Raw genomic sequence first — 24,988 nt, forward strand, 5'->3', positions numbered from 1 at the left:
CTTTCATTTGAGACTAAGTTTGTCAAAATCGGTTCAGCCATCTCTGAGAAAAATAAGTGACATTTTTGGTCACATACACACACATACGCACATACACACACATACATACATACACACATACATACACACAGACATTTGCCGAACTCGACGAACTGAATCGAATGGTATATGTCACTCGGCCCTCCGGGCCTCCGTTAAAAAGTCGGTTTTCAGAGCAATTGCAATACCTTTCTATTGAGAAAGGCAAAAAGGTGCGAAATCGGCAAAGTCCCAAAAAAATCGATTTTCGCCACAACCTGTAACTCCGGAACCGGAAGTCGGATCGGGATGAAATTAAATAGCCATTTACGGGGACGCAATACCTTTCATTTGAGGCCAAGTTTAGTCGAATCGGTCTGGCCATCTTCGAGAAACCGATGTGACTGTTATTCTGAATTTAGATACTTCCGCCGGGGCTTCCGGAACCGATTATGGTGGCCAATGTGGCCAAATAGACTTTGAATGGATGTTAGTGACCTAATACTACAAATCGAAGCAGTTGTGGTCATATTTTGGAAAAAATTTCACCTTTATACATTCATTGCAGAATTTATTAAAATCGACATTTTCTGCGTGTTCGTACTCATCACCCTGTAATTCCGGAACCGGAAGTTAGATCCATTAGAAATTCAATAGCAGCCTATGGAAATGTTGCACCTTTCATTTGAGACTAAGTTTGTCAAAATCGGTTCAGCCATCTCTGAGAAAAATGAGTGACATTTTTGGTCACATACACACACACATACGCACATACACACACATACATACATACACACATACATACACACACAGACATTTGCCGAACTCGACGAACTGAATCGAATGGTATATGTCACTCGGCCCTCCGGGACTCCATTAAAAAGTCGGTTTTCAGAGCAATTGCAATACCTTTCTATTGAGAAAGGCAAAAAGCTGAACGAAAATTGTAACAAGACTACCCAGTAAATTTTGTAGAGCTCAATCGGCCCGATTATCAGGCCGATGATCGGGCCGACTAAGCCCGATAACGGGCCGATCAGAGCAGGATATCGGGTTTATATCCTGCAATTTTGCACCATTTGCATAAACCGCGTCAACCTTCGAATATGCCAAACGCATCGACGTAATCGGACCGACGTAAGCCCGATGTCGAACTATAGAAAATCGAGCGATCGTCGGGCCTCTTTATTTTGGTCTTCTTCTTCTTGTTTTATTCGTTTGAGTTTTCTTCTTTTCAAATAAAAACAATAACAGCATTATTTTTTGCTTCAGAATTTTTATTAACGTCAATTTTTTTTTAAAATACTAGTCCTTACAATATTTATAAATTTTTGAAGTATGCATGTAGGGTTAGTGTACGTGCAATGGCACCAGTTGTTTATTCCTCAGAAAAGTACTAAGGAAGGTATTAAGAGTATACTTGTTCAAAGTTATGAGCATTTCAAGCAGACACCTTCTACATCAAAGTCGAGAACCATTAGTTTGGTTATTCCGTACCGTTGCGTGACCCTACGGCACAAATTAGTTTGGTGTCGTTGGCTCTGATTCACCACACACCACCAGAACCGCCCGATTCTAGTGCAACCAGGTTACGATGAACTCTCCAATTTTTACGTCCCACAGCTTGACGGTACCGTCGTCGGAGCTGGTGATTACGAAGCGGGAATTGAACTGCAAACAGGTGACACCCGATTGATGCTTGTTGGGGCTAGATAGCGTTTGCAAGCACTGACCAGTGATGATGTCACAAACCGTGACGGTCGAGTCAGCATTCCTCGATACCAGAATATTTTGCCGGAGCTGCATACCGGATGTTAAACCCTGGTGACCCATCAGAGCAATCGACGTGTCCAGCGAGCCATATACGACGTGAACACCATCAAACTAGCGAGTACACCCGTTTAGTGTGGCCTTGAAGCGTATGGAGACACTCTTGTCGTTCAGGATTCCACACCCTAACTATGTAGTTGTAAGCTCCCGAAACTACTAGCCTACCATCGCACTGAACACAGCAAACAGCAGCCAAATGACCAACCAGCACATGTAGGCAAGTGCCCTCGGTAACGTCCCAGACTCGTAGAGTTGCATCGCGGGAACCACTGACGACTTTATTCTGTGTAAATGCGTACAACGAACAGTCAAAGTGTGGCCATACAGCGTATGTAACAGTTGGCCAGTTTCATCGTTCCACACCTTCAATGTTTAACTCCGCTAGCGAATGACGGATCTCAATAGTAGCACGTCTGTAATAACATACGTACATGGAACTATTGAGAACCAGAGCTACAGGTCCAAAGCCCTGGTAAAGGAGGATGTTTGTGGTGATCCGGGCCGAGATCACCACGTAAAGCAAGATAGGGCATAACCCCAATTCCAAGGCGTGAAGCGACCCGTGCCGAGGGATGAGTGATCGAGGGGGTGAAAAAGATGCTCGATCGTTAACGGAGCCTGTGGGGTACCTGGGCAACCCCCACAGTAAGCGTCCCTTACCACGCTAATGCGGAGCTCTGGCGTGGCGGACATATATTTCTCGCGCTACTCGTGGGACTATACATGGAGATAAACAAAAATAAAAACAAACAGACGGAGGTGCCAAACCCCTTCGCAAGAGGTGGTTTGGCGAGGTCTCCCCCCGTGGGGAGAGTAGTGGAGCGATGAGTGCTGCATCCGAAAGCACCAGTGACCCCCCAGCGGCGGTAGGCAATAACCCTACCAATGCATCGGAGGGGCCAATATCTGCGATGCGCAAAGTAGCGAAGCAACTCGATTCTATAATCGACTTCGCTAGCGGAAAGCAGAATATAGCCAAGGAGTTGAAGCTGAGCCTCCTGGAGCACCGGAAAGCTGTTCGTGTCGCAAGACAGGAACAGCAGGCATATGTTGAGAGGGTGGAATGTCGGGAGAGGCCCGACAGAGAAACCCAGACAGTGGCCTCCAATAGGGAGGAAAGAGAGAAGGTCGATAGAGGTTCACAGACAGTGGCCTTTACCTTCTACGGAGCAGCCACGTCGATCGGAGCGGCGACCGAGTTCCCCTCGAAGGGAAAAGGAAAGGGCAATCGCAAGACGGCATCGAATGCGAAGCGCCCTAGGAAGTCGCCAGGCGAGGGTGCCAAAACCGACACCACTCGGCGTGCAACCGTCAAGGTCAAACGCCGCCTGGGTGAGGTAAGCGAGGGCGAGAGTGACCTCGCTGTGGAGAGCGATGGTACCAGCAACCCGGCACGACCGGGGCAGGGGGGCTCAAACCCCTGGACGCTGGTCACCAAGAAAAAGCCGGCACCGAAACCGTAGGTACCGCGGCCTGCGAGGAAGGCCAAGGACAGAGGCGAAGCCTTGTGGTTAAAAACCGACAAGGACAAATACGCCGATGTCCTTAAATCGATGAAGGCGGCCGAAAGCCTCTCGGCCCTTGGGCAGGATGTGCGTAGCGTAAGACGCACCAACACGGGAGAGATGCTCCTGGTGCTGAAGCGAGGCGCACAATCAAGTGCAGTATATAAGGCCTTGGCCCAAGAGGTCCTTGGTGAGGGCGCCCAAATCAGGTCGCTAGGTGCGGAAACAACTCTCCAGTGCAAGCACTTGGACGAGTTCGCGACCGCAGAAGACGTCGTCGCAGCCGTCAAGGAGCACTGCGGCGTCACAATCGAGCGGGCCTCTGTGCGATTGAGGGACGGACCCTCTGGCACCCAGGTAGCCTACCTCAGGCTACTGAATGCGGATGCCAAAAAGGTAACCGAGAAAGGGAAGCTGAAGATCGGCTGGTCGGTATGCCCTATTAGTATACCCCAGCCGCCTTCAGTGGACAGGTGCTATCGGTGCCTAGAATCTGGCCATAAAGCATACGAATGCAAAGGCATAGATAGGAGCAAGCTATGTCGTCGCTGCGGCGAGGAGGGGCATAAAGAGCGGGGGTGCACTAAGGCATATAAGTGCCTTATCTGCACCGCTAAGAAGCAAGCCCATAAACATGCTATGGGCGGACCTTCGTGTCCCTTCGGCGAGTTAAATAAGAAGAAGCCGTGAGAGTCACACAGCTAAATCTTAACCATTGTGCAGCAGCCCAACAGCTGCTGTGGCAGTCGGTCTCGGAGTCGAGGACAAATGTCGCCCTCTTATCAGACCCGTACAGCATCCCTGCCGGCAACGGCAATTGGGTGTCGGACGGGTCTGGAATGGTGGCAATCTGTACAACGGGAAGGTTCCCGGTTCAAGAGGTAATACACCCCTCCGCCGAGGGTGTGGCGATTGCCAAGATCAATGGTGTGTTCTATTGCAGCTGCTACGCCCCACCAAGGTGGCCAATAGAACAGTTCTACCAGATGATCGACAGGCTCTCGTCGGACCTCGTGGGCCGGAAACCGGTAGTAATAGCGGGAGACTTCAACGCTTGGGCAGTGGAGTGGGGCAGCCGCTGTACAAATAGCAGGGGTCAAGCGCTAATGGAAGCGCTTGCGAAACTCGATACTGTGCTAGCTAATGATGGCTCCGCTAGTACATTCCGTAGAAACGGAGTGGAGGCGTGGATTGATTTGACCTTTGCCAGCCCGAGTCTGGCTCCAGGCATGGAATGGAGGGTAGACGAAGGCTACACCCATAGCGATCATTTAGCAATCCGCTTTAAGATCAACTATGGTGTGCAGCATCCGAGGGCGGGAGATCCCTGTCAGGTACGCGGGTGGAAGTCCAATCACTTCGACAGCGAAGCTTTCACCGCGGCCCTAGGACTGGAGGCCAACACCGACAGTCTAAGCGGGGATGCGCTGGTAGCTGTTCTATCACGCGCGTGCGACGCCACTATGCCGAGAAAAACACTGCCAAGAAACGGTAGATGCCCGGTATACTGGTGGAGTGCCGAGATTGCAGCTCTACGGTCAGCCTGACTCAGAGCTAGACGTAGGATGCAAAGAGCTCGCACCGAGGATGCAAGAGAGAACCGCCGTGAAGTGTTTCGAGCTGCGAAATTAGCCCTTAACAAGGCTATTAAAAGCAGCAAGAGAGCGTGTTTCGACAACCTGTGTGAGAGTGCCAACGCGAATCCGTGGGGTGACGCCTACCGGATTGTGATGGCCAAGACCAAAGGGGGCTCCTCACCCCCAGAACGGTCTCCGGACCGGTTGGCAACGATTATCGAAGTACTCTTCCCGTCTCGAGCCACAAGCCCCTGGCCACCTGCACTACGAGACAGTGTGGGCACGGTCGAAATGGTGGCTCCAGTGACGAATGAAGAACTACTCGCAGTGGCTAAATCCCTAGCAATGAATAAAGCTCCAGGGCCGGATGGAGTTCCAAACAACGCTCTCAAGGCAGCGATCATAGCGAACCCGAACATGTTCAGGCTAGCTATGCAGAGATGCCTTGACGAGTGCCGTTTCCCCGATAGATGGAAAAGGCAGAAACTGGTGCTGTTGCCGAAGCCCGGGAAGCCGCCAGGCGACCCATCGGCGTACAGACCAATCTGTCTGATAGACACGACTGGCAAACTGCTTGAGAGGATCATCCTCAACAGGCTCACCCCGTACGCGGAAGGTACGGACGGTCTGTCAAGCAACCAGTTTGGCTTTCGGAAGGGTAAGTCCACAGTGGACGCTCTCAACTCAGTGATAAATACTGCCGAGATAGCGATCCAACGAATAAGGCGAGGTATTCGATACTGTGCGTTAGTGACACTTGACGTGAAGAACGCATTCAACAGCGCAAGCTGGGATGCCATCGCGCTCTCGTTACACCGGCTTAGCCTACCGGTGGGTCTGTACCGGATCCTGGAAAGTTACTTCCAAAACCGCGTACTGATATATGAGACCGATGCCGGTCAGAAAAGGGTTCCGATTACCGCCGGAGTCCCGCAGGGCTCGATCCTAGGCCCGGTGCTATGGAACCTCATGTATGACGGGGTTCAGAGACTGAAGTTCCCTCCTGGGGTCAAGATCGTCGGCTTTGCCGACGACGTAACCTTGGAGGTCTACGGGGAGTCAATTCCTGAGGTAGAACTAACCGCAGAACACGCGATTAGCACGGTGGAGGAATGGATGAGCGCGAGAGGCCTGGAGCTCGCTCATCATAAGACGGAGGTAGTTATCGTCAACAACCGCAAGTCGGCACAACATGCAGTTATCCATGTGGGAGAAGTCGCGATCACTTCACAGCGAAGTCTGAAGTCTCTCGGAGTCATTATAGACGACAAGCTGACCTTCGGCAGCCATGTCGACTATACGTGCAAGAGAGCGTCGACTGCTGTTGCGGCACTATCGAGAATGATGTCCAACAGCTCAAAGGTGTGCGCCAGTAGACGTAGGTTACTGGCAGGCGTTGCCGTATCTATCCTCAGGTACGGCGGCCCGTCATGGTCAAGAGCACTGAGGGTAACCAGTTACCTACAGAAACTGGAGAGCACCTACCGCGTGATGTGCCTCAGAGTGATATCTGCCTACCGCACGGTATCACACGATGCATCCTGCGTGATAGCGAGCATGATGCCAGTCGGGCCGGTCATTCGGGAAGATGAGGAGTGCTTTGAGCTACGTGGAAATAGGGGAGCCCGCGAGCGCACCAGGGTGACCTCGGTCGCCAGATGGCAGCGTGAGTGGGACAACTCCTCGAAAGGTAGGTGGACCCACCGGCTGATACCTAGCATATCGAGCTGGGTGGGAAGACCCCATGGGGAAGTTCACTTCCACCTGACACAATTCCTGTCAGGCCATGGCTGTTTCCGTCAGTACCTCCACAGGTTCGGGCACGCGGAGGTCCCAGTCTGCCCGGACTGCCCAGGTGTAGATGAAACTGCCGAACACGTACTGTTCGTATGTCATCGGTTCGACGTCGAAAGAAGAGCAATGCTTGACGTCTGTGGCTGGGACACAACCCCGGATACCCTTATTCAGCGGATGTGTCAAACGGTGGAGAAGTGGAACGCAGTCTCGGCTGCTACCATCCAGATTGCCAGTAGGCTACAGGTAATCTGGCGAACCGAGCAACAGACGGCGGGCACGGCTAACTAGTGATTGGTTAGCTGGAGCGAAAAAGGCCAAGCGCAAAATAAGAGAGTGAATGGTCTGTTCATGCCGAGGCAGGTTGGCGCAGCGAATGGCAACCGCGTAAGGGGTAAACCCAGCCACCCCGAAGCAAGACAGAAGAGTGAGTGTATAGGCGTATAAGTGGACTGCCTCATGCCAAGACGGGAGGGTCGTAGCGTAGTATGTTGGAACTAAGCTATCGATGCCTCATGGCGTGGCAGAGGAGTGAAAGGGTGAGCATCCAAGTCAGTCTCACACTGCATGTTAAGGGTGAGCATAAAAGTCAGCCTCACAGGTTGGTAGAGGCTAGCACAAAAGTCAGCCTAGCAAGGAATGAAAAAGGTGAGCACAAAAGTCAGCCTCGCATGGTATGTCAGAAGTGGGGCCTAAGAAAAATGTCCCACATGGGATGCCAGAGGGAGTGACAAAGGTACAATAGAGTGGCACGATTGAGAGTGAATCAGGTGATAGGGTGAGCACCCAAGTCAGCCTCACATGGTATGGGTAGGGCGAGCACAAAAGTAAGCCTAGCAAGGAATGAGTAAGGTGAGCACACAAGTCAGCCTCGCATGGAACGTAAAAGGTGACCACAAAAGTCAGCCTCATGTGGGAGTGTTTGAGAGTGAATCAAAGTGCGATTGAGAGAGCACCCAAGTAAGCCTCATACAGGATGTATGAACGCGTGAGTGAGAGTGAATGAGTACATTTAGTACAGCCATCCCCCCAGAAGTAATACCGAGAGGTAGTTCCTGGGAGGAATGATGGCGAAGCCCAATGGAGTTTAGTCGGTATTAATGGCTGGTCACCATTCGAGTCCGACACGCCCCCAGTGCACCCAGTGTGGTAGATTGGACCCTACCGTTAGCACGTGTACTGGGCTAGGACATAAAGGTCTTCTCCATTGTAAAAAAAAACACCTTCAATGTGCGGTCAGTACTGCCGGAGATGATTATGTTGCTGGCCATTTGTGACTTTGAGTGTATTGTTGTCGGAACCGGATACAATTCGGTTGCCGCAGAACTGAAGGCACGTGATAACGTGGTCGTCGTGAACTTTTAGTACCATAGCCGTACGAATAGATCTCGAGCGCCACTCCAACTCCATGATGTGTTGTCGCATGTACGCCGCTTTCCATTGAGACAAAATAGAAGGCAAATTGCCGGCACGGCCCCGTTTCAGGCGGTTACCTCCCATCGCTTTCATCGTGTTGACAGCTTCCTTGCGTTTTTCGGCTAGGAAACACCAATTGCGACAAGTTTGAGCCGCACGGAGATCTTTTGGTTCCAGGTAAGACAGCACTTGAAGTGTGAGCTGCTTCGATAGAAGTGAAAAATCTCGCTGGAATTGGGGTTCGATAACCTTCATCATGTGCCGCACCTGGGTCGGGTCGCAATGTTCAATCAGCAGGTCTAGTGCAACGAGCCGTTCGACGGGAGTCCATCGCTTGAATTTTTGCAACCAATCGTTTACCTCGGGAGGAGGATTATCTTAGGGGTCTTTCGCTCTCCCATCGTTGAGGATGTTTGCGTTGTAGTAAGATTAGATGGACTGAGTAAAGTTCTCGGCGAACTGGTACTATCTAAAGCTAACCGTTTACGTCTACTAAAGATGAGGGACTCCGAGTTTGTGTTGTCACAGTGATTCCCCATACCGTCTACGATTTCAGATCCTATAGTACGATCGGTGCTGCTTCCGAACAACGCCCGATTTTCAGTCAATTTGCGCTTCCGATGCAGTCTTGGTGTATGTGCGTTATTTACTGTTGTCGCCGTGCTTCCGGAGCCGGGATCATGAGCGAGAATATCTTCCGCAGCATCCATGTGAGCAACGTCTCGTGAAGGCCATTCGTCCTCGCTGCTTGCAAGACCGCTGAGGCCGGTGCCACCAGGTCCTTCATCATCATTGTAATCTCGGCATTTGCAAATTTCCGCATTCGATCCTTCCTCACAATCGGCCCAGTTCATCGCAGTCGTGCTTTTCTACAGCAGCAGCCAGTTCTAGTGACATGGACATAAGGTACTTCTGTGAAATTGATAAATAGAATCACATTAATTTTCGATAAAATGATATCGGTGATAAACGAAGTCCAATTTTGTACGTACCGAAATCCAAACTAGTCCACAGGAAAATCATACGTGGAGCAATGGGACTCGTCCAACTCGGACGAGTTTGCAATTGGAATTTTGCAGTAGCATGATGGCCGGATGATGGCAGCTTCTGGGAAGGTTAATGTGTCTGGATTAGTATCCAGCGTGGACTATCGTATAGATCAGGTTTAAACAATTTTACCCAAGAAAGTCTTTCACAAATGTCAAGAAAACGTCTTAACTACCAAATGTGATGACTCCTCAACACCTGAAAAAAACGACATCGTGATTAAATTTTAATACATTATACACTGGCTATTTACCTAAAGCTACAAGTTGAATTGACCCAGATTTCTTAGTGGTTGTCGTAGAACGAAGTACAACGATAGTAGGCAGGCACATGGAATATCCAGTCGAAAGCACATTTAGTAAGCTAAGTCGTCCAGGAGAGTAATGACGATTTCCGCATTAGTTTTTGTTATTAGTTCATGCTCAAAATATGCTGAAATTCACCTCGGAAACGCCATCGTGGCATCAAGAGATTCGGTATATTTTGAAAACTACCGGATTTTTGTAGAACATGATAAGCAGCTTCGTAATGCTGAGCGTCCGGATGATTTTCCGTAGAAACGTAGCATGGTATAGTGGCGGTGTGGTATGTTTGCGTCTTTGACTGTCCGCAGACAGAGCAAGTTTTGAACTTCTTCTTTGTAAGGAAGTATATTTCAATATCTGGGTTTTTCAGTTGCTTTGATTGATACTTCCCAAATATCGTACTGGTGTGATTTTCATTACAAGCTTTTTGATTGTTTACCGACCGGATTCAGTACTCTGTACATCTAACTGTTAGTGTGTACCATCGACTCGATGATTTATCGGATGACTAACTTTGCTGAGCTAAGCCACTGTACGTCGCAATTTAAAAACAAAACATCGAGCTGAGTATGTTCGAACAAACTTGTACCCCAGATTCTGTAGTCGAGAACAGAAATTACTGCCGGTGGGCGAGTTGTCGCTGGTACCATTCCGAGCGCAATGCAAATGGTGCCTAGAACGTTTTCTTCTACAGTCGACGACACCGATACGTAACGTATCTAAGCTGGTCTTAGATTTTGTTCAATCGCTTGAGTACTCCTTCTTTGTTAGGAATCAGACTACATATTCTTCTTTACAAAATGTCTTGATAAACTACTTAGCGTACCTTGTATCAACGATGAGAGCATCTGAAGTAAAAAGCATAAATTGAATTCATGCAAAAAATATATATCATGGAACTCACAATCAGCAAATAATGGAAACCTTGGACACTGTTAAGGATTTCGTTTCCAGTATTAGAAAGTATTTAACGCAGTGTCCACTTTAGACCGGTGTCGATAGCAAATGACAAGTATTTGGCATTTCTGTTTTCACAGAATCCTTTTGTTTGGTAATGAATGGTGAGTAATCGAGGCAGACAATGTTTGGCATATTTGGATGAAAAGGGTGCTGGAGGGGCACTCGATTCAACCACCTTCGCAATCGAAAATTTGTTGGATGATGTCTGCGACCGATTTGATTAATACCTATGAATAAATAAATAATTAAAAATTAGAATACAGAATCAATGTAGTGTAATTTATTGATTTACCTAGATGGCATAATCGAGTTGATTTTAGCATGCGTATCGATCCTTTTTGTGATGCATGCGCACGTGCCTGCTATCGCGGAGTCGTCAAACATTACGGTCCTGATGAATACGGTTTCTTGATAGGCGTCCAAAGCAATCGACTCATGGGCACGTATTAACATGGCACGATCTTTCGAGAAGTCGATAATTTCGTCACTCGTCATTAGCTGCATAATCAATGCCTGATCTTCGATTTTAAATAATTCAGTGTATTGTTGACGGAACCGGATACAATTCGGTTGCTGCAGAACTGAAGGCACGTGATAACCTGATCGTCGTGACCTTTTAGTACCATAGCCGTAAGAATAGGTCTCGAGCGCCACTTCAACTCCATGATGTGTTGTCGCATGTACGCCGCTTTCCATTGAGACGAAATAGAAGGCAAATTGCCGACACGGCCCCGTTTCAGGCGGTTACCTCCCATCGCTTTCATCATGTTGACAGCTTCCTTGCGTTTTTCGGCTAGGAAACACCAATTGCGACAAGTTTGAGCCGCACGGAGAAGATCTTTTGGTTCCAGGTAAGACAGCACTTGAAGTGTGAGCTGCTTCGATGGAAGTGAAAAATCTCGCTGGAATTGGGGTTCGATAACCTTCATCATGTGCCGCACCTGGGTCGGGTCGCAATGTTCAATCAGCAGATCTACTGCAACCAGCCGTTCGACGGGAGTCCATCGCTTGAATTTTTGCAACCAATCGTTTACCTCAGGAGGAGGATTATCTTAGGGGTCTTTCGCTCTCCCATCGTTGAGGATGTTTGCGTTGTAGTAAGATTAGATGTACTAAGTAAAGTTCTCGGCGAACTGGTACTATCTAAAGCTAACCGTTTACGTTTACTAAAGATGAGGGACTCCGAGCTTGTGTTGTCACAGTGATTCCCCATACCGCCTACGATTTCGGATCCTATAGTACGATCGGTGCTGCTTCCGAACAACGCCCGGTTTTCAGTCAATTTGCGCTTCCGATACAGTCTTGGTGTATGTGCGTTATTTACTGTAGTCGCCGTGCTTCCGGAGCCGGGATCATGAGTAAGAATATCTTCCGAAGCATCCATGTGAGCAACGTCTCGTGAAGGCCGTTCGTCCTCGCTGCTTGCAAGTCGATAGCAAATAGCGATAGTCTGCGACCGATTTGATTAATACCTATGAATAAATAAATAATTAAAAATTATAATACGGAAGCAATGTAGTGTAATTTATTGATTTACCTAGATGGCATAATCGAGTTGATTTAAGCATGCGTTTCGATCCTTTTTGTGATGCATGCGCACGTGCATACTATCGCGGAGTCGTCAAATATTACGGTCCTGATGAATACGGTTTCTTGATAGGCGTCCAAAGTAATCGACTCATGGGAACGTATTAACATGGCACGATCTTTCGAGAAGTCGATAATTTCGTCACTAGTCAGTAGCTGCATAATCAATGCCTGATCTTTGATTTTAAATAATTGGTACTTGAAACCACCAACTAGATGCATTTTCTACAACTTGCAGCAAACCATCAGTGTAACCTGTGTAATCAATGAGAGCTCCTGTTGTCAAATCATACATTAATAAGCGAATGAAAATAAAAGTTACAAGGGACGAACATGCTTCGTGAAACCCGTTTCAAACATATTAAAATATAAAAATCGGACAGAAATCCTTCAGCACAAAAATCGCTTAAAAAGTTCTCACCCGTAAAACTCGGCAAAGTTGAACCATCAGTATAAAATCCGGTCAAAAGTAAATAAATGACACGCAGGAGCATCCGTACATCGTGATGTTCAAGATTAAAAGTCGTCTTAAAAAACTACTTTGTAAGAATCGGAATGTTTTTTTTCGGTTTTTATGCTGAAGGTTTTTTATCCGACTCTTATAAAGGAGTCACTGTCCGATTTTTATACTTGAAGGTTGTTTCCGGTTTTTATATTCTAATATATTCGAAACGGCTTTAACGAAGCATATTCTATCCTTGTGACTTTTTTTGGGTCGCTCAATTTAACTTATACAATTGTATTTGATTTCTTAGTTATGACAGCATCGTAATTTAAAAATGGTTGGTACGGAATAAGCTCGCGCCTCCAGATTCTACTATCGGGAACAGCCAATCACAGGCCTCACTAAAAACATATCGGGCACAATGGCAGCTACATTTTACGTTTCTTCAGCGATCGATAACAATATATGGTTCACTAAGTCGTTAAATGATGGAGGTGGTTTTATCAAAGCTGATCCAGCTAGCATAGCATAATTGATGCAGTTAATGAGTTTCTGTAATAAAAGCACACATTAAATTAATGCAGAAAAAAATCAGTGAGGTCTTGGCTTATAATCGGCAGGCAGTCTAGTTTGATTATTGAAAGAGAAGATTTTAGATAGTATGGTACACGCGTCAGCTCCTTCGTTGTCTCACCAGTTTTGAAGGGATTGCCGAGTTTGATGGTATCCGATTATATGAGGCGATCATAGCCAGCTGGAGTATTCATAAGGGCATGTTCAGGAGCGTTTTATTTTATATAGGAGTTTCAAAGTAGAACTGGAACTGAAACATTCACATCCCCAGCAGAGCGTTTTGTTTTATTATTTCGAACAGTTTTGTTTCAAAATTTAAAACTGTTATACGACGCCGTTCTTTTTGTTGCTGATTTTAAAACACGTTTAGAACTGTGTTTTAAATACATGCAAAATTTTCAGCAGAGACGCTTAGAGCCGATAGACTGGGGAAAAATAAATTTGAATGCAGTAACGGTGAAGGCATGGCAAGACATGAATTTTAAACTGAATAGAACACCCGCTAAAACTGCTGCTGGGGACAGAAAGTTCCAGTTTTAAAATTTTCAGTTTTATATTATAGAACTGTCAAAATTATAAATCTAAAACTGAAACTCTCCTGAACATGCTCTAAGGAAAGTATCAAAAGAGTTCTTGAGTTTTGAAAGGTCAATTGAAACACTTCCACTAAAACAAAAACTATAAATATTATTAATACATGTTACGTAGGTAAGTGATTCCAGGTACGGATTGGAGCTAATTCAGGGTACGGTTTGGGGCTGGATCTCTCATCAGTCTAGTTACTTAGCATAATTATTATAGAAAATGATGTTGGGGATTATTCTGACCCACATCTCAACAACTACAACAGAGACTAGAACAGGATTATAGAATCCAATTTTAACCTCAGAACGTTGCACTGGGGTACAAATGTACCCCAGGCCTTATTTGGAGCCGTGTGAAGGCGAGAATTCAGCATATACCGACCTGGGACTCTAAGCATAATTCAATTTAGAGTTCCTAGTAACAGTAGGAAAAGCTGGTATAGCGAGATTGCTTATAGCCTTCGTGGAAGCAGGTGTCAAAGTTGCCGTGGGGTACATTTGTGCGGTTGCCGTTAGCGTTTCGTGCTGTCAGTGGAAATGTAACTCGTGACAATGCCACTTTAAATACTGGTTGTTTTACTATGTAAGTAACAATTAGTATTAATCATTTTTTTCAATTAATTTAGTTTAGAAGTAGAAAAAAAATTGTTCTCATTTTCTTTTTTTTTATCCCTTTATGGGCAGCTAGGGCCGAGGGTGGTGGCTAGCGGGTTTCATACATCCTTGACCTGACGGACAAAGCTATGGTGCCTTGAACACAGGCAACGCAGATCCAAGGCCATCATTGAAATGATAAGTTCTGCGTTTGAGATGTACTTCCCCCGGTTGCCACACGAATACCTGTAATTATTACTTGTTGCTTTGTATGTATGAATCTAATGTTCAGTCCTTGGTGGTGTATGCGTGGAAGGTGTGGTTTTTAGCGTTCGAGTCCAGGAGTGCATATCTGTCTGGGTTAGCGGGAGCGTTTACTAATTGTGTAATAGTGTGATCGCCAAAGGCTCGAGCATTTGAATGCTAGCGTGTCTCTAACTTTGCGTGCATAAATTCGATTTTAAATTCGTGTGGCCATTCGCATATTCACGTGTATTCTTGAACGATCGCGCGCGGACCGTGAATATGATAATTAATTTTTAGTGTATGGTAGAGGAACGTGTTGTCTGGCGAATATGAGCATCATTTTTGATTGGTCCAACTGAAGGCATGAGTCGAGAGTAGAGAATTCCGAACGTAACCGGTCTATGATCGCGCGAGTGGTGGGTTAATGCTTGCGACCGCGGTTGTAAAGTTATAGGTGCTGAAAAGTTCACCTAAGTAAGAGGGTGTTTTAATGTTGGCGAAATTGCGAGCGTAGGTGTGTGTGAATGATTGAAATTGTAATGTAAGTTCGCGTTTTGACCAGGTTTGTGTTATCGCGAAAGTTAGGGGCGTTTGGGCGTTTTGGATGTGAGTGTATATGAGAGAATATGCAATTGATTGTGTTAGTGAGTGTGAGTATGAACCTAACTTAAGATATAGTAATAAAAGGAAAAATAACATGCCGAATGTTTCTTTTTTAGGTCACTAACCGTGCATTGCAGAATGCCCAAAAACTCTGAACTAGGCCTCGTCGAGTCCAGTCTGTCCGTCTCGTCCTGTCGTGTCTGGGGTTTCCAGGTTGCATGCATTCACCAGATGAGACTAGCTTATGTCAGTTTACTTGTGCACTGGTTTCGTGGAATCGAGGCGATCCTCGAAATGATAGATCCTACGAGTGAATGCACTTGGCCCAGTCACCTGTCAAGCATTTGTGTATTTGTTTGTGTTGAGATATATGTGGAACCTGTAAATAATATTTTAATACGAATATTATTGTATTTGTTAAAATAAGAAACGCGTACTACTTGCAGTTTGTTGATCGTTCCTACTTATCTGATTCCATCGAGTAAGAGAATACATCTCCATTGTTCTAAAACCTGGCGACGTCTGATGGCAGAGAAGAATCATTGTTGGCAGCAATGTTGCTCTTCTTGGATGTATGAGCTCGAAAAGGTCATCACAAGAATATAACGCATGAGAGCGAAAATAAATAAAAATAAAATAAAAAGAAGAGTTAGTATTGTTATTGAGTATTAATAATGTGCCGATTTTTTTCAAGAGTTGTCCTACTGGAGCTGTAGAGCTAATTGATTCAATTAAGGCATGACCTAGACTTCTGGAATCGAGGATAGAGACTTCAGGACGTGAACGACTCATGAATGCGCGAGAGCGGGGGACTGTAGGTGCACGCTTAAGACTACATTTGAGTGATTGCAAGTGCTGAGATGTTCCTATTATCACCGAGATATTATAATGTCTGGAAGAGCGCGAGTATAGGTTGCGTGGATGGTCGCGAAGGGCTCAAGCTCAATTTTTATATTTGTTTGTCACGTGTATGTGACTTTGTGTGTATACATTCGATTTTTATGTAGTTTAGTGAATATGAGCATTATATTTTTGATTGGTCCACCTGACGGCATTGGACTTATGCTACTAGGGCCTAGAATAGGGGATTCCGGACGAAACCGATTCATGATCGCGCGAACACGGGCATTTGGAGGTTCACTCTCGAGACCGGGATTGTTAATTTATAAGTGCTAAACCATTCACTTAGTCACCGGGATGTTATACTTTTTACGAGATCGTGAGTGTGGTCGTGCGTGGATGATCGCGAAGGACTCGAGCGTTTGTATGTGGACGTTTTTGTCGCGTGTGCTAGTATGTAACTTCGCGTGGGCACATTATTTTTATAAGCGTGTGGCCATTCGCATGTTCGCGTATTCTTCAATGACCGCGCGTGGGTGTCTTATCTAGTTTTTATTTCTATTGGTCCAACTAAAGGCATGAATTTGGGCTGCTAGGATCAAGGGCGGAGACTTCCGGACGTAACCGATTCATGATTACGCGAGCTTAGGTTCTTAGGTTCCAACGTTCACCTAATCAATCGGGATGTTTGAATATTGGCGAGAACGCGGGCGTTCGTATTTGTGACCAGGTTTGTGTTATCGTGTAGGCCACGTTTGTACGTTTGGAATGAGAGATTGATAGTGTATATGAGAGAATAAGAAATTTGCTTGCAGAGAGAATTGGGCCCTAAACCCACATTGTATATTATTTGACCATGGCAGTGGATAATAAAGGTCGCCATGTTAAGTACTAAAATTGATCACAATGTAACTTAACTAAAAAGAAAATATTCGTATCCCAAGTTTCTGTGATATAATCACTGTAATACTGCTTTGGTGGAAAAGCCCCGGACCACATCAAGGTACAGTATCATGCCGAGGGAGAAAAAAAATCGTTCTCATTTTTGCAGATTTTTATTCAATTTTCACCCCATTTCGTGGTATTTTCCAAAACCCGATTTTTAAACTTTCACTTTTCCAAATAATTGCACTTTTTCAAAAATACCGAAATTCCGATTTATACCGTTTCTAGACCATTCATTCAACTTTTAGAATCATTTGTTTTTCAAATCGGTTTGAAAATTTGCAAAATTATAGTAATTTTAGTAAAAAAACACGATTTCCTTTTTTTGTTCAAACCACTTTATGTATCATTAATTCGATAGATTCCGTACGTTCACTTACACAGCTGTTTTCGCAATTCGAATTTCATATGTGACCGGACGATTTAGTCTATATTTCTGGACCCATATAAGCGATCCGTACGAAATTTTATAGACATCTGTGGGGATATTATAGCTATCATTTGGGAATAAGTTTGTGAAAATCGGCCCAACCATTTCCGGGAAACTGATGTGAGTTCGCTTTTCCCGGGCACTTCCGGAACCGTCCATGGTGGTCAATGTAGTCAACGAAAGTTTGGGTGGCCGTCGGTGACCTAGAACAGCAAATTTAAGTTGTTTGAGAGACATTTTAGCGAAATTTTTACCTTTTTTGCTTTCATCGGAGTATCGGTTTGAATCACAATTTGCTATGTGATCGCACGCCACAACCTGTAACTCCGGAACCGGAAGTCGGATCGGGATGAAATTAAATAGCCATTTACGGGGACGCAATACCTTTCATTTGAGACCAAGTTTAGTTGAATCGGTTTAGCCATTTCCGAGAAACCGATGTGATGGTTATTCTGAATTTAGATACTTCCGCCGGGGCTTCCGGAACCGATGATGGTGGCCAATGTGGCCAAATAGACTTTGAATGGATGTTAGTGACCTAATACTACAAATCGAAGCAGTTGTGGTCATATTTTGGAAAAATTTTCACGTTTATACATTCATTGCAGAATTTATTAAAATCGACATTTTCTGCGTGTTCGTACTCATCACCCTGTTATTCCGGAACCGGAAGTCGGATCCATTAGAAATTCAATAGCAGCCTATGGGAACGTTGCACCTTTCATTTGAGAGTTTAAGTTTGTCAAAATCGGTTCAGCCATCTCTGAGAAAAATGAGTGACATTTTTGGTCACATACACACACATACGCACAAAAAAGTTGAATTTTTTTCGATTTTGACGCATTTACTTCCTAATGTGCGTTTAAAATGTCTAAAACTATTGATTTTCAACACCTCTTAACTCGCAATAACAAACAATGTTTATTTGTGAAAAGTTGAAAATTTTTCGATTTTGACGCATTTACTTCCCAGTGTGCGTTTAAAATGTCTAAAACTATTGATTTTCAACACCTCTTAACTCGCAATAACAAACAATGTTTATCTGTGAAAAGTTGATTTTTTTCGATTTCGACGCATTTACTCCCTAATGTGCGTTTAAAATGTCTAAAACTAGTGATTTTCAACACCTGTTAACTCGCAATAACAAACAATGTTTATCTGTGAAAAGTTGAAAATTTTTCGAGTTTCACGCATTTACTTCCCAGTGTGCGTTTAAAATGTCTAAAACTATTGATTTTCAACACCTCTTAACTCGCAATAACAAACAATGTTTATCTGTGAAAAGTTGAATTTTTTTCGATTTTGACGCATTTACTTCCTAATGTGCGTTTAAAATGTCTAAAACAATAGACCTTTCTCGTCAAAAAATTTTATATGCAGAACAGCTTCCGTTTTCCTCGCTGGATCAATTCTGAATACTGTCACGTTAATTTGGTGTCTCTAACTATTGAAAAAATCAAAAATTCTTCGAGCTGCCCATTTTACTCTGTATTCCCCTGTCCTATTTTACCTCGATTCTCCATACTTTTTCACCATTTGGATAAACTTCGAGTGGGGAATATGAAATAAAGTTACGGCGGGTAGCCTATAACATAGTTCCAGTAGCCTACCGCTAGCCGGCATCTGTTTTAATCTGGCTATTCGCCGTTTCGTTTACTGGGTATGAACTCCAAGAGTTCATTCCAATTTGTCAAAAACATTGTTTTGACGTAGATGAACCCCAAAACAGCGTTGCAGAATATACCGATTTATCGATATTTAAACCGATTTTTAATTTCAATACCAATAATGTTACTAAAAATGCCGATTTCTTTTTTCTTACCAAAAAATCACAATTTTCATATAATAAGATCAATATTATTACGTATGGGCCTTTTTAGAAAATGTCTTCACCTTTCCACATCAAATCATCCGGAAATTGATTCAGCAATCTGCCAGGTTACCAAATACAAATATGTTAATACGGAATGCTCTGACGATTTTTTGAGGACACATTTTATGACCCAGGTACACCCATAAAGGTACACTGACAGAGTGACAGCATACTTTGATGAAATTGTGCTAAAACTGGCTGCACTGATAGATTTGTTTTTGATTGTTTGACACTTCTAAATATTTTAGTTTTCTGCAGAAAAAATTTCAGAAAACTAACGACTGATTTTTGTCGACGTCGGGCACCAGTTACAGTTACAGTTTGAAATTATATCTCACCTCGGATGAACGCGCCCGTTATGTGTTACCCCGCAACAGTTGACTTAACTGATTGTTCAAATCCTCGAATTTATCCTGCTCGCTGTCGTTCATGTTTTTATTACTTTCCCCTAGTTCTACACAATCATTAGCCATTGGATCGGTTCGTGATTTTAGGGAATAGTAAACGTTATGAAAAAATCCATTGTATAATATAATTATAGTGTATAGTTCATGAATCTGAAGTGGTTCAAAAGGATGTCGCTGTACAGATTCAGAGCGGCCGCTTCCAGCTCAGCAAAAGTGAAAGCCACTTGACGGTTAAATTCGTAGTGTGTCCGCTGATAGCGCTCGGGGACAGAAAAATCTCATAGGTCAGAGTCGCTTCCGACTTCGTTACCATCAACATTAAACACAACAGCAAGATACTTGGAAAGGACTTTCTCGTTCGGTAAGTTTTTACCATAAGCTTCCCCCTGCAACATTCTTTTTCATGTCTAGATGTCCTTGTTGATTTACAGAACAAACATAATGGAAGCGTATTCTACACGCACATATTCACTCGGGCCAACCGTGTGACTCATTTGGAAAAAGGACTCATCGTCGGTTTCATGGCAGCGAAGTGAGCAGACAAAAAAGGCATCGTTTTTTTCCACATGATCGTTCTGAGCAAAATTCAGCGATTTGCCAGGCATAAACCACCGATGAGACAGTACCCGTTCGGATTCAGGACGTTTTCCCATACATTGTACCCGGTCGAAGCGATGGCAAGCGATGCAGATAACTGGGTCAAAAAGGCGGAGGTTCTGGGAATTTCTGCACTCGTAAGTGTTCTTTTTGTCATAACCACCTAAGCTATTTTTGGAGCCATCATTGTTCCATGGGATTTAAATTTTCCTTTTCAATAAAAATAGGTTAGCGATCTGAGTATGACCAAGGACAAGGAATCAGAACCGGCAACTGACAGTCCAGAGAAAGTGAATGCGGAAAAACCTTCAAGTCCATAGCTCCTGAAGAAAAACGAGCTGAAGCGAATATGGAGAAACAGCTTCCTCCACGGAAAATGCAGAGGCATGCAAGTAAGTCGAAATATTTAGTGTCAGCTTTAAAATTACCCGATTAATCTTTTACCGTGGCGGATGCAAGTTTGCTAATTGAAATTATTCGCAAAGATCTAGTAGAATTAAAACTGGAGGTGCTGCGAAACGATCCTTTTTCGACGCTATACTCGGTTAAAACTATCGACGCTTTGCACCTGATGCCGGAACTGCCCACCCCGAGAGCAGATGAGCGCTGGGGAATGTTTTCAGCCACCTGGAGGAGGAAGTTCAGCGCGGAAGAAATGTTACCAGACTTCGCCGATCTGGTATCTGGACTTTTTTGATGATCTCATAGAGATTGGGTGTGCAGATGGGCGTTTAAAGTTCTGGGAGGGAACGACTGATAACTTTTAGGTAAATTGTTTGGAGTCATTTGTTTTTATTACAACTATTGACGGACGTTTCATTGCAGGATATATATGAAGCTGAAAACAACCACAACAATGGGGTAACTAACATAAACCTCGCCGGTGACAAAGTGATAGTCGCACGGTTGAGTGAACGAATCGATTTTCTGAGACTGGAAACGTACACGTAAGGTTTTCAGATCGATTGGGGATTTACGTCTGCATATGGGCGAAGTAAGTTCTATGTTTCAAGCAATTTTTTAAGCTCACCTAGGGCGCAGACAGATTTTACTTGTTCTTTTAAAATACTGTATTTTCTAAGTCATTTAATTTTCAGTCTGTAATGAGTATGTCATCAAGTGCCTTAATTCTTTTTCTTTTTAGCCCACGTACGCAGCGGTTCTGCAGGAAGCATTAGTTTATTTCAGCAACCCGCCGGCTCAAATCCGTCCACAGCGTTGCCAGCTCAACATCACGCATCCGAGAAGGAGCTTCGATGTATCCTGGAGTTTCACCAGCAGGGTCACCGGTGACATGTTTGGAAGTGGCGGGCGGTACAGTCATTACTGGCAGCCAGGGCCACATTGTTAACGTGTTCCGGCTTGATAGCCACCTATTGCAGTTCACCCTAAACGGCCATTGCGGTCCTATCACATGTATTTTCATAGGCCGAGATGGGCGCATCTGGTTGCCAGGATGGTGTGCTATGTGTGTGGGACTTGATACGGGGTATGTCAGCCAAATTTACGGTATGGCCTAAATCTACATAATTAAATTGATTGGTTATTTATAGGTGCCTGTATGTACAAAATTGAAGCCCATGACGACATGACGTCGCACTTGCCTGTTCCCCGAGTTACGCAATATCGCTCGGACTGAACGAACGAATACGGTTTTGGGATAGATTTCAGGGTCAGCCGCTCAACACCATGACCGTCAGTCATGCATATTCATCGCTTTTGATGCTGACGCTTCTGAACGAAGCCATTGCTAGCACGAGTTTTTGATTTGGAAGGATAGTTGCTGAGGACCATTCTCACAATAGTATAAAAGTTCTAACCTCAAAAACAGACAACAATAAAATGTATTTCTTTCAGAGTTTATAATATCCATTACATGATCAAATGCGCTGATGGGTTAGGCTTTGGATTCGGCTATATTCCATCGTCATTGAAGCTAGATCATAGAATCATGTTAATTTGACAGACTGCAAGTGTTATTAGTAGCACAAACAGCTAGCAGCCCAGCTAGTATTGTTCTTTCTGCTTGCAACCAACCTGGTTATATTGATGTCAATGCTAAATTCGCTGTTGCAGCTGTATGGTCGCTATACTGTTCCATGTGTTATGGGATTCGCTATTAACATGGGACAGTTATGCTTAGAGCACCAGATTCTAAAAGCGACCAATTTTGGCCAATCACTGGAGACAAAATCACGCGTAACAATTAATAATAAAATTGTTGCTGAGTAATTTTTGTTGTACATGAATAAAACATACCGATTGCCTCGTTACCTATGCTGCCGTGATCCGCATAACAGTCCCATTTGGGTTTCCTATGCAGATGGGACAGTTATGCGTATCACGGCAGTATGGCTAAATAACCATTAGAAAGGTTATGAGCTTATGTTATCGCATTTTATAATCATTTATACTACGTAACAATTAATAATAAGTTACATTATTGCTGAGTATTTTTTGTTGTACCGATTTCCTCGTTACCTATGGCTAAATAACCATTAAAAAGGTTATGAGTTTATTGTTGTCGCATTTATAATTATTTATACTACTTTCAAGTGATCGATTTTAAAGATACGACTCGCACTTTAAGCACCCCTTCACCGCGCCATCAAAATAAAAATGTCATACTCCTAGTGAACTAATATTTATTAAAATATTTACTAAATAAAAACATAGACCTGATAGTTCGTTTGCAAAAAAACACCGAAGCACAGTGAGTTGGTGTTAATGCTCTATCTGTGATCCTATAGTGCTGCAGGATTTGGCCAACATTTATACTATTTTTATTCAATCAACTTTAAGGAAAATGTATCACGTGAACGCTATATATATGGACTTCTATACTTGGTAATTGTTCCGAATCACACTCGACCTGGCCTTGGGTACAAGATATTTGCTTGATCTCCCACGAGCATGGTCCTGCCGGAGTGTTTGCCTCGCCCGATACCGGGGCAGCTTGTCCTAGCGAGGCTGCCTCTTGTGAATCGGAACCGCTAAACATTCCGATGAGGACATGTCCAACGGTGTTACCGACGAAGCCGATCGCTACACTACCAGCAGTAGCTGCGATTTGAGCAATTAATCCAAAGGCCTGGTTGGGAGCTACCATTGGTGCAGCGACAGCCGAGTGTGACGCAGACTGAACCATCGGCTAACTCGATTCCGGCGAGGTGGAGCGGCTGCAACTGGTGCGGACCTATATTGCGATGTATATAATTTCAAGGATTACTAGAGATTACCAATTACCAGAGATCATCAAAATGTTTTGTGGCTAATGTTGTAATTCAGCAAAAAAACAAAACAAGTTAAATTGATCGCAACAAATAAAATCGCTTTCTTCAACGAATCGTGGACAAGAAAAATCTAAATGCCAAATTTAATGGAACATTGCCTAATGACGTCAAATAAAAATGAAAGCCTAGCGAGCTTGTTAATACAAGATATTCGCATTTAAAAGTAAACCAAATCAAGTTTCTCATACTGTGGTCGAATAAAAAAAATTCTAAGCCTATGTAAACAAGCTCTGCGAAATGTCAAAAAAGTGAGGTTAAACATTTTCATCCAATGCATCCAATGTTCTACAGCGAGAGGTTCATTTTAGTTTGTTTACATTGCTAATGAATTTTGTACTGCGATTCACCACTTCATTTACCGCGTTGCCAAGAACTTAAGTGAAAATATTCAAAACAGTGCTGCCCAAACGCACATTTTAAGTCCCACCATTCTTGCTGAGGTGAAAAAAATATTCAACATTCTTGCATATTTCAAATTTTAAAAAATCATTAAAAAATCATGATAGCTCCTAAAAATCTCATTTTTACGGAAATGTTCTTATAATTGTGTAATCTTTCGATTAAAAATAAGAAAAACAGGTGTTAGGTCTGACGAGAAAGGTCTATTGATTTTCAACACCTCCTAACTCGCAATAACAAACAATGTTTATCTGTGAAAAGTAGATTTTTTTTTCGATTTTGACGCATTTACTCCCTAATGTGCGTTTAAAATGTCTAAAACTATTGATTTTCAACACCTCTTAACTCGCAATAACAAACAATATTTATTTGTGAAATGTTGAAAGAAATACAACAGACCTTTCTCGTCCAACCTAACCCCCTTTTTTCTTATTTTTATTCAAAAGACTACACATTTTTCAGAATATTCCCGCTGAAATGAGACTTTTTAGAGCTATCGTGATTTTTTAATGATTTTTTTAAATTTGAAAAATGCAAGAATGTTGAGTATTTTTTTCACCTTTGCAAGAATGGTGGGACTCAAAATATGTATTTGGGCAGCACTGTTTTGTATATTTTTGCTTGGCTTCCTGGCAACGCGGCAAATGAAGTGGTGAGTCGCGGTACAAAGTTCATTGGTTATGTAAACAAACTAAAGTGAACCTCTCGGTGGAGAACGTTGCATGGTAATGTTTAACCTCACTTTTTTGACAGTTCAAAGAGATTGTTTACATGATCTTGGAATTTTCGTTGATTCGATCATAGTATGAGAAACGTGGTTTGGTTCGCTGCCAAATGTTAAGACTTTCCCAACAAGGTCGCTCAGCTGTATTTTTTAATTGATGTCGGCATCATACATTGTTCCGTTAAATTTAACATTTTTACTTTTCTTGTACATGATTCATTGAAGAAGCAAGGAATTTCTAGCCAAACATTTGAAAAGGCCTACTGCCAAATGCAAACAAATCGAATTTTGATGTTCTCTATTAAAATCCTGGGACAGAACCTGTGGATAGATGTTTTCTTTTTCTTTTTTCTGTTCATTTTATATCTTGTCTTGCATAGCCACTCTTTCTTCCTC

At 43.8% G+C, this 24,988-nt stretch overlaps 1 long non-coding RNA gene and 1 pseudogene across 2 annotated transcripts in view; both read right to left on the reverse strand.

Annotated features, from left to right (window-relative positions):
* Window positions 1-1,309: 1,309 nt before the first annotated feature.
* On the reverse strand, window positions 1,310-10,962 carry LOC131688892 (F-box/WD repeat-containing protein 7-like; annotated as a pseudogene).
* A 419-nt stretch (window positions 10,963-11,381) lies between these two features.
* LOC131689560 (uncharacterized) overlaps window positions 11,382-24,988 on the reverse strand; it is a 42,357-nt gene continuing 28,750 nt past the window's right edge. For both annotated transcript variants that reach the window (XR_009305503.1, XR_009305480.1), the window contains 2 exons: window positions 11,990-12,294; window positions 11,382-11,924 (listed from right to left, as the gene is read on the reverse strand). This is a non-coding gene — a long non-coding RNA (uncharacterized LOC131689560). The remainder of the gene's footprint in view (window positions 11,925-11,989; window positions 12,295-24,988) is intronic.

Source organism: Topomyia yanbarensis, chromosome 1 (assembly GCF_030247195.1).
Source record: "Topomyia yanbarensis strain Yona2022 chromosome 1, ASM3024719v1, whole genome shotgun sequence".
In the NCBI taxonomy this organism is placed as follows: domain Eukaryota; kingdom Metazoa; phylum Arthropoda; class Insecta; order Diptera; family Culicidae; genus Topomyia; species Topomyia yanbarensis.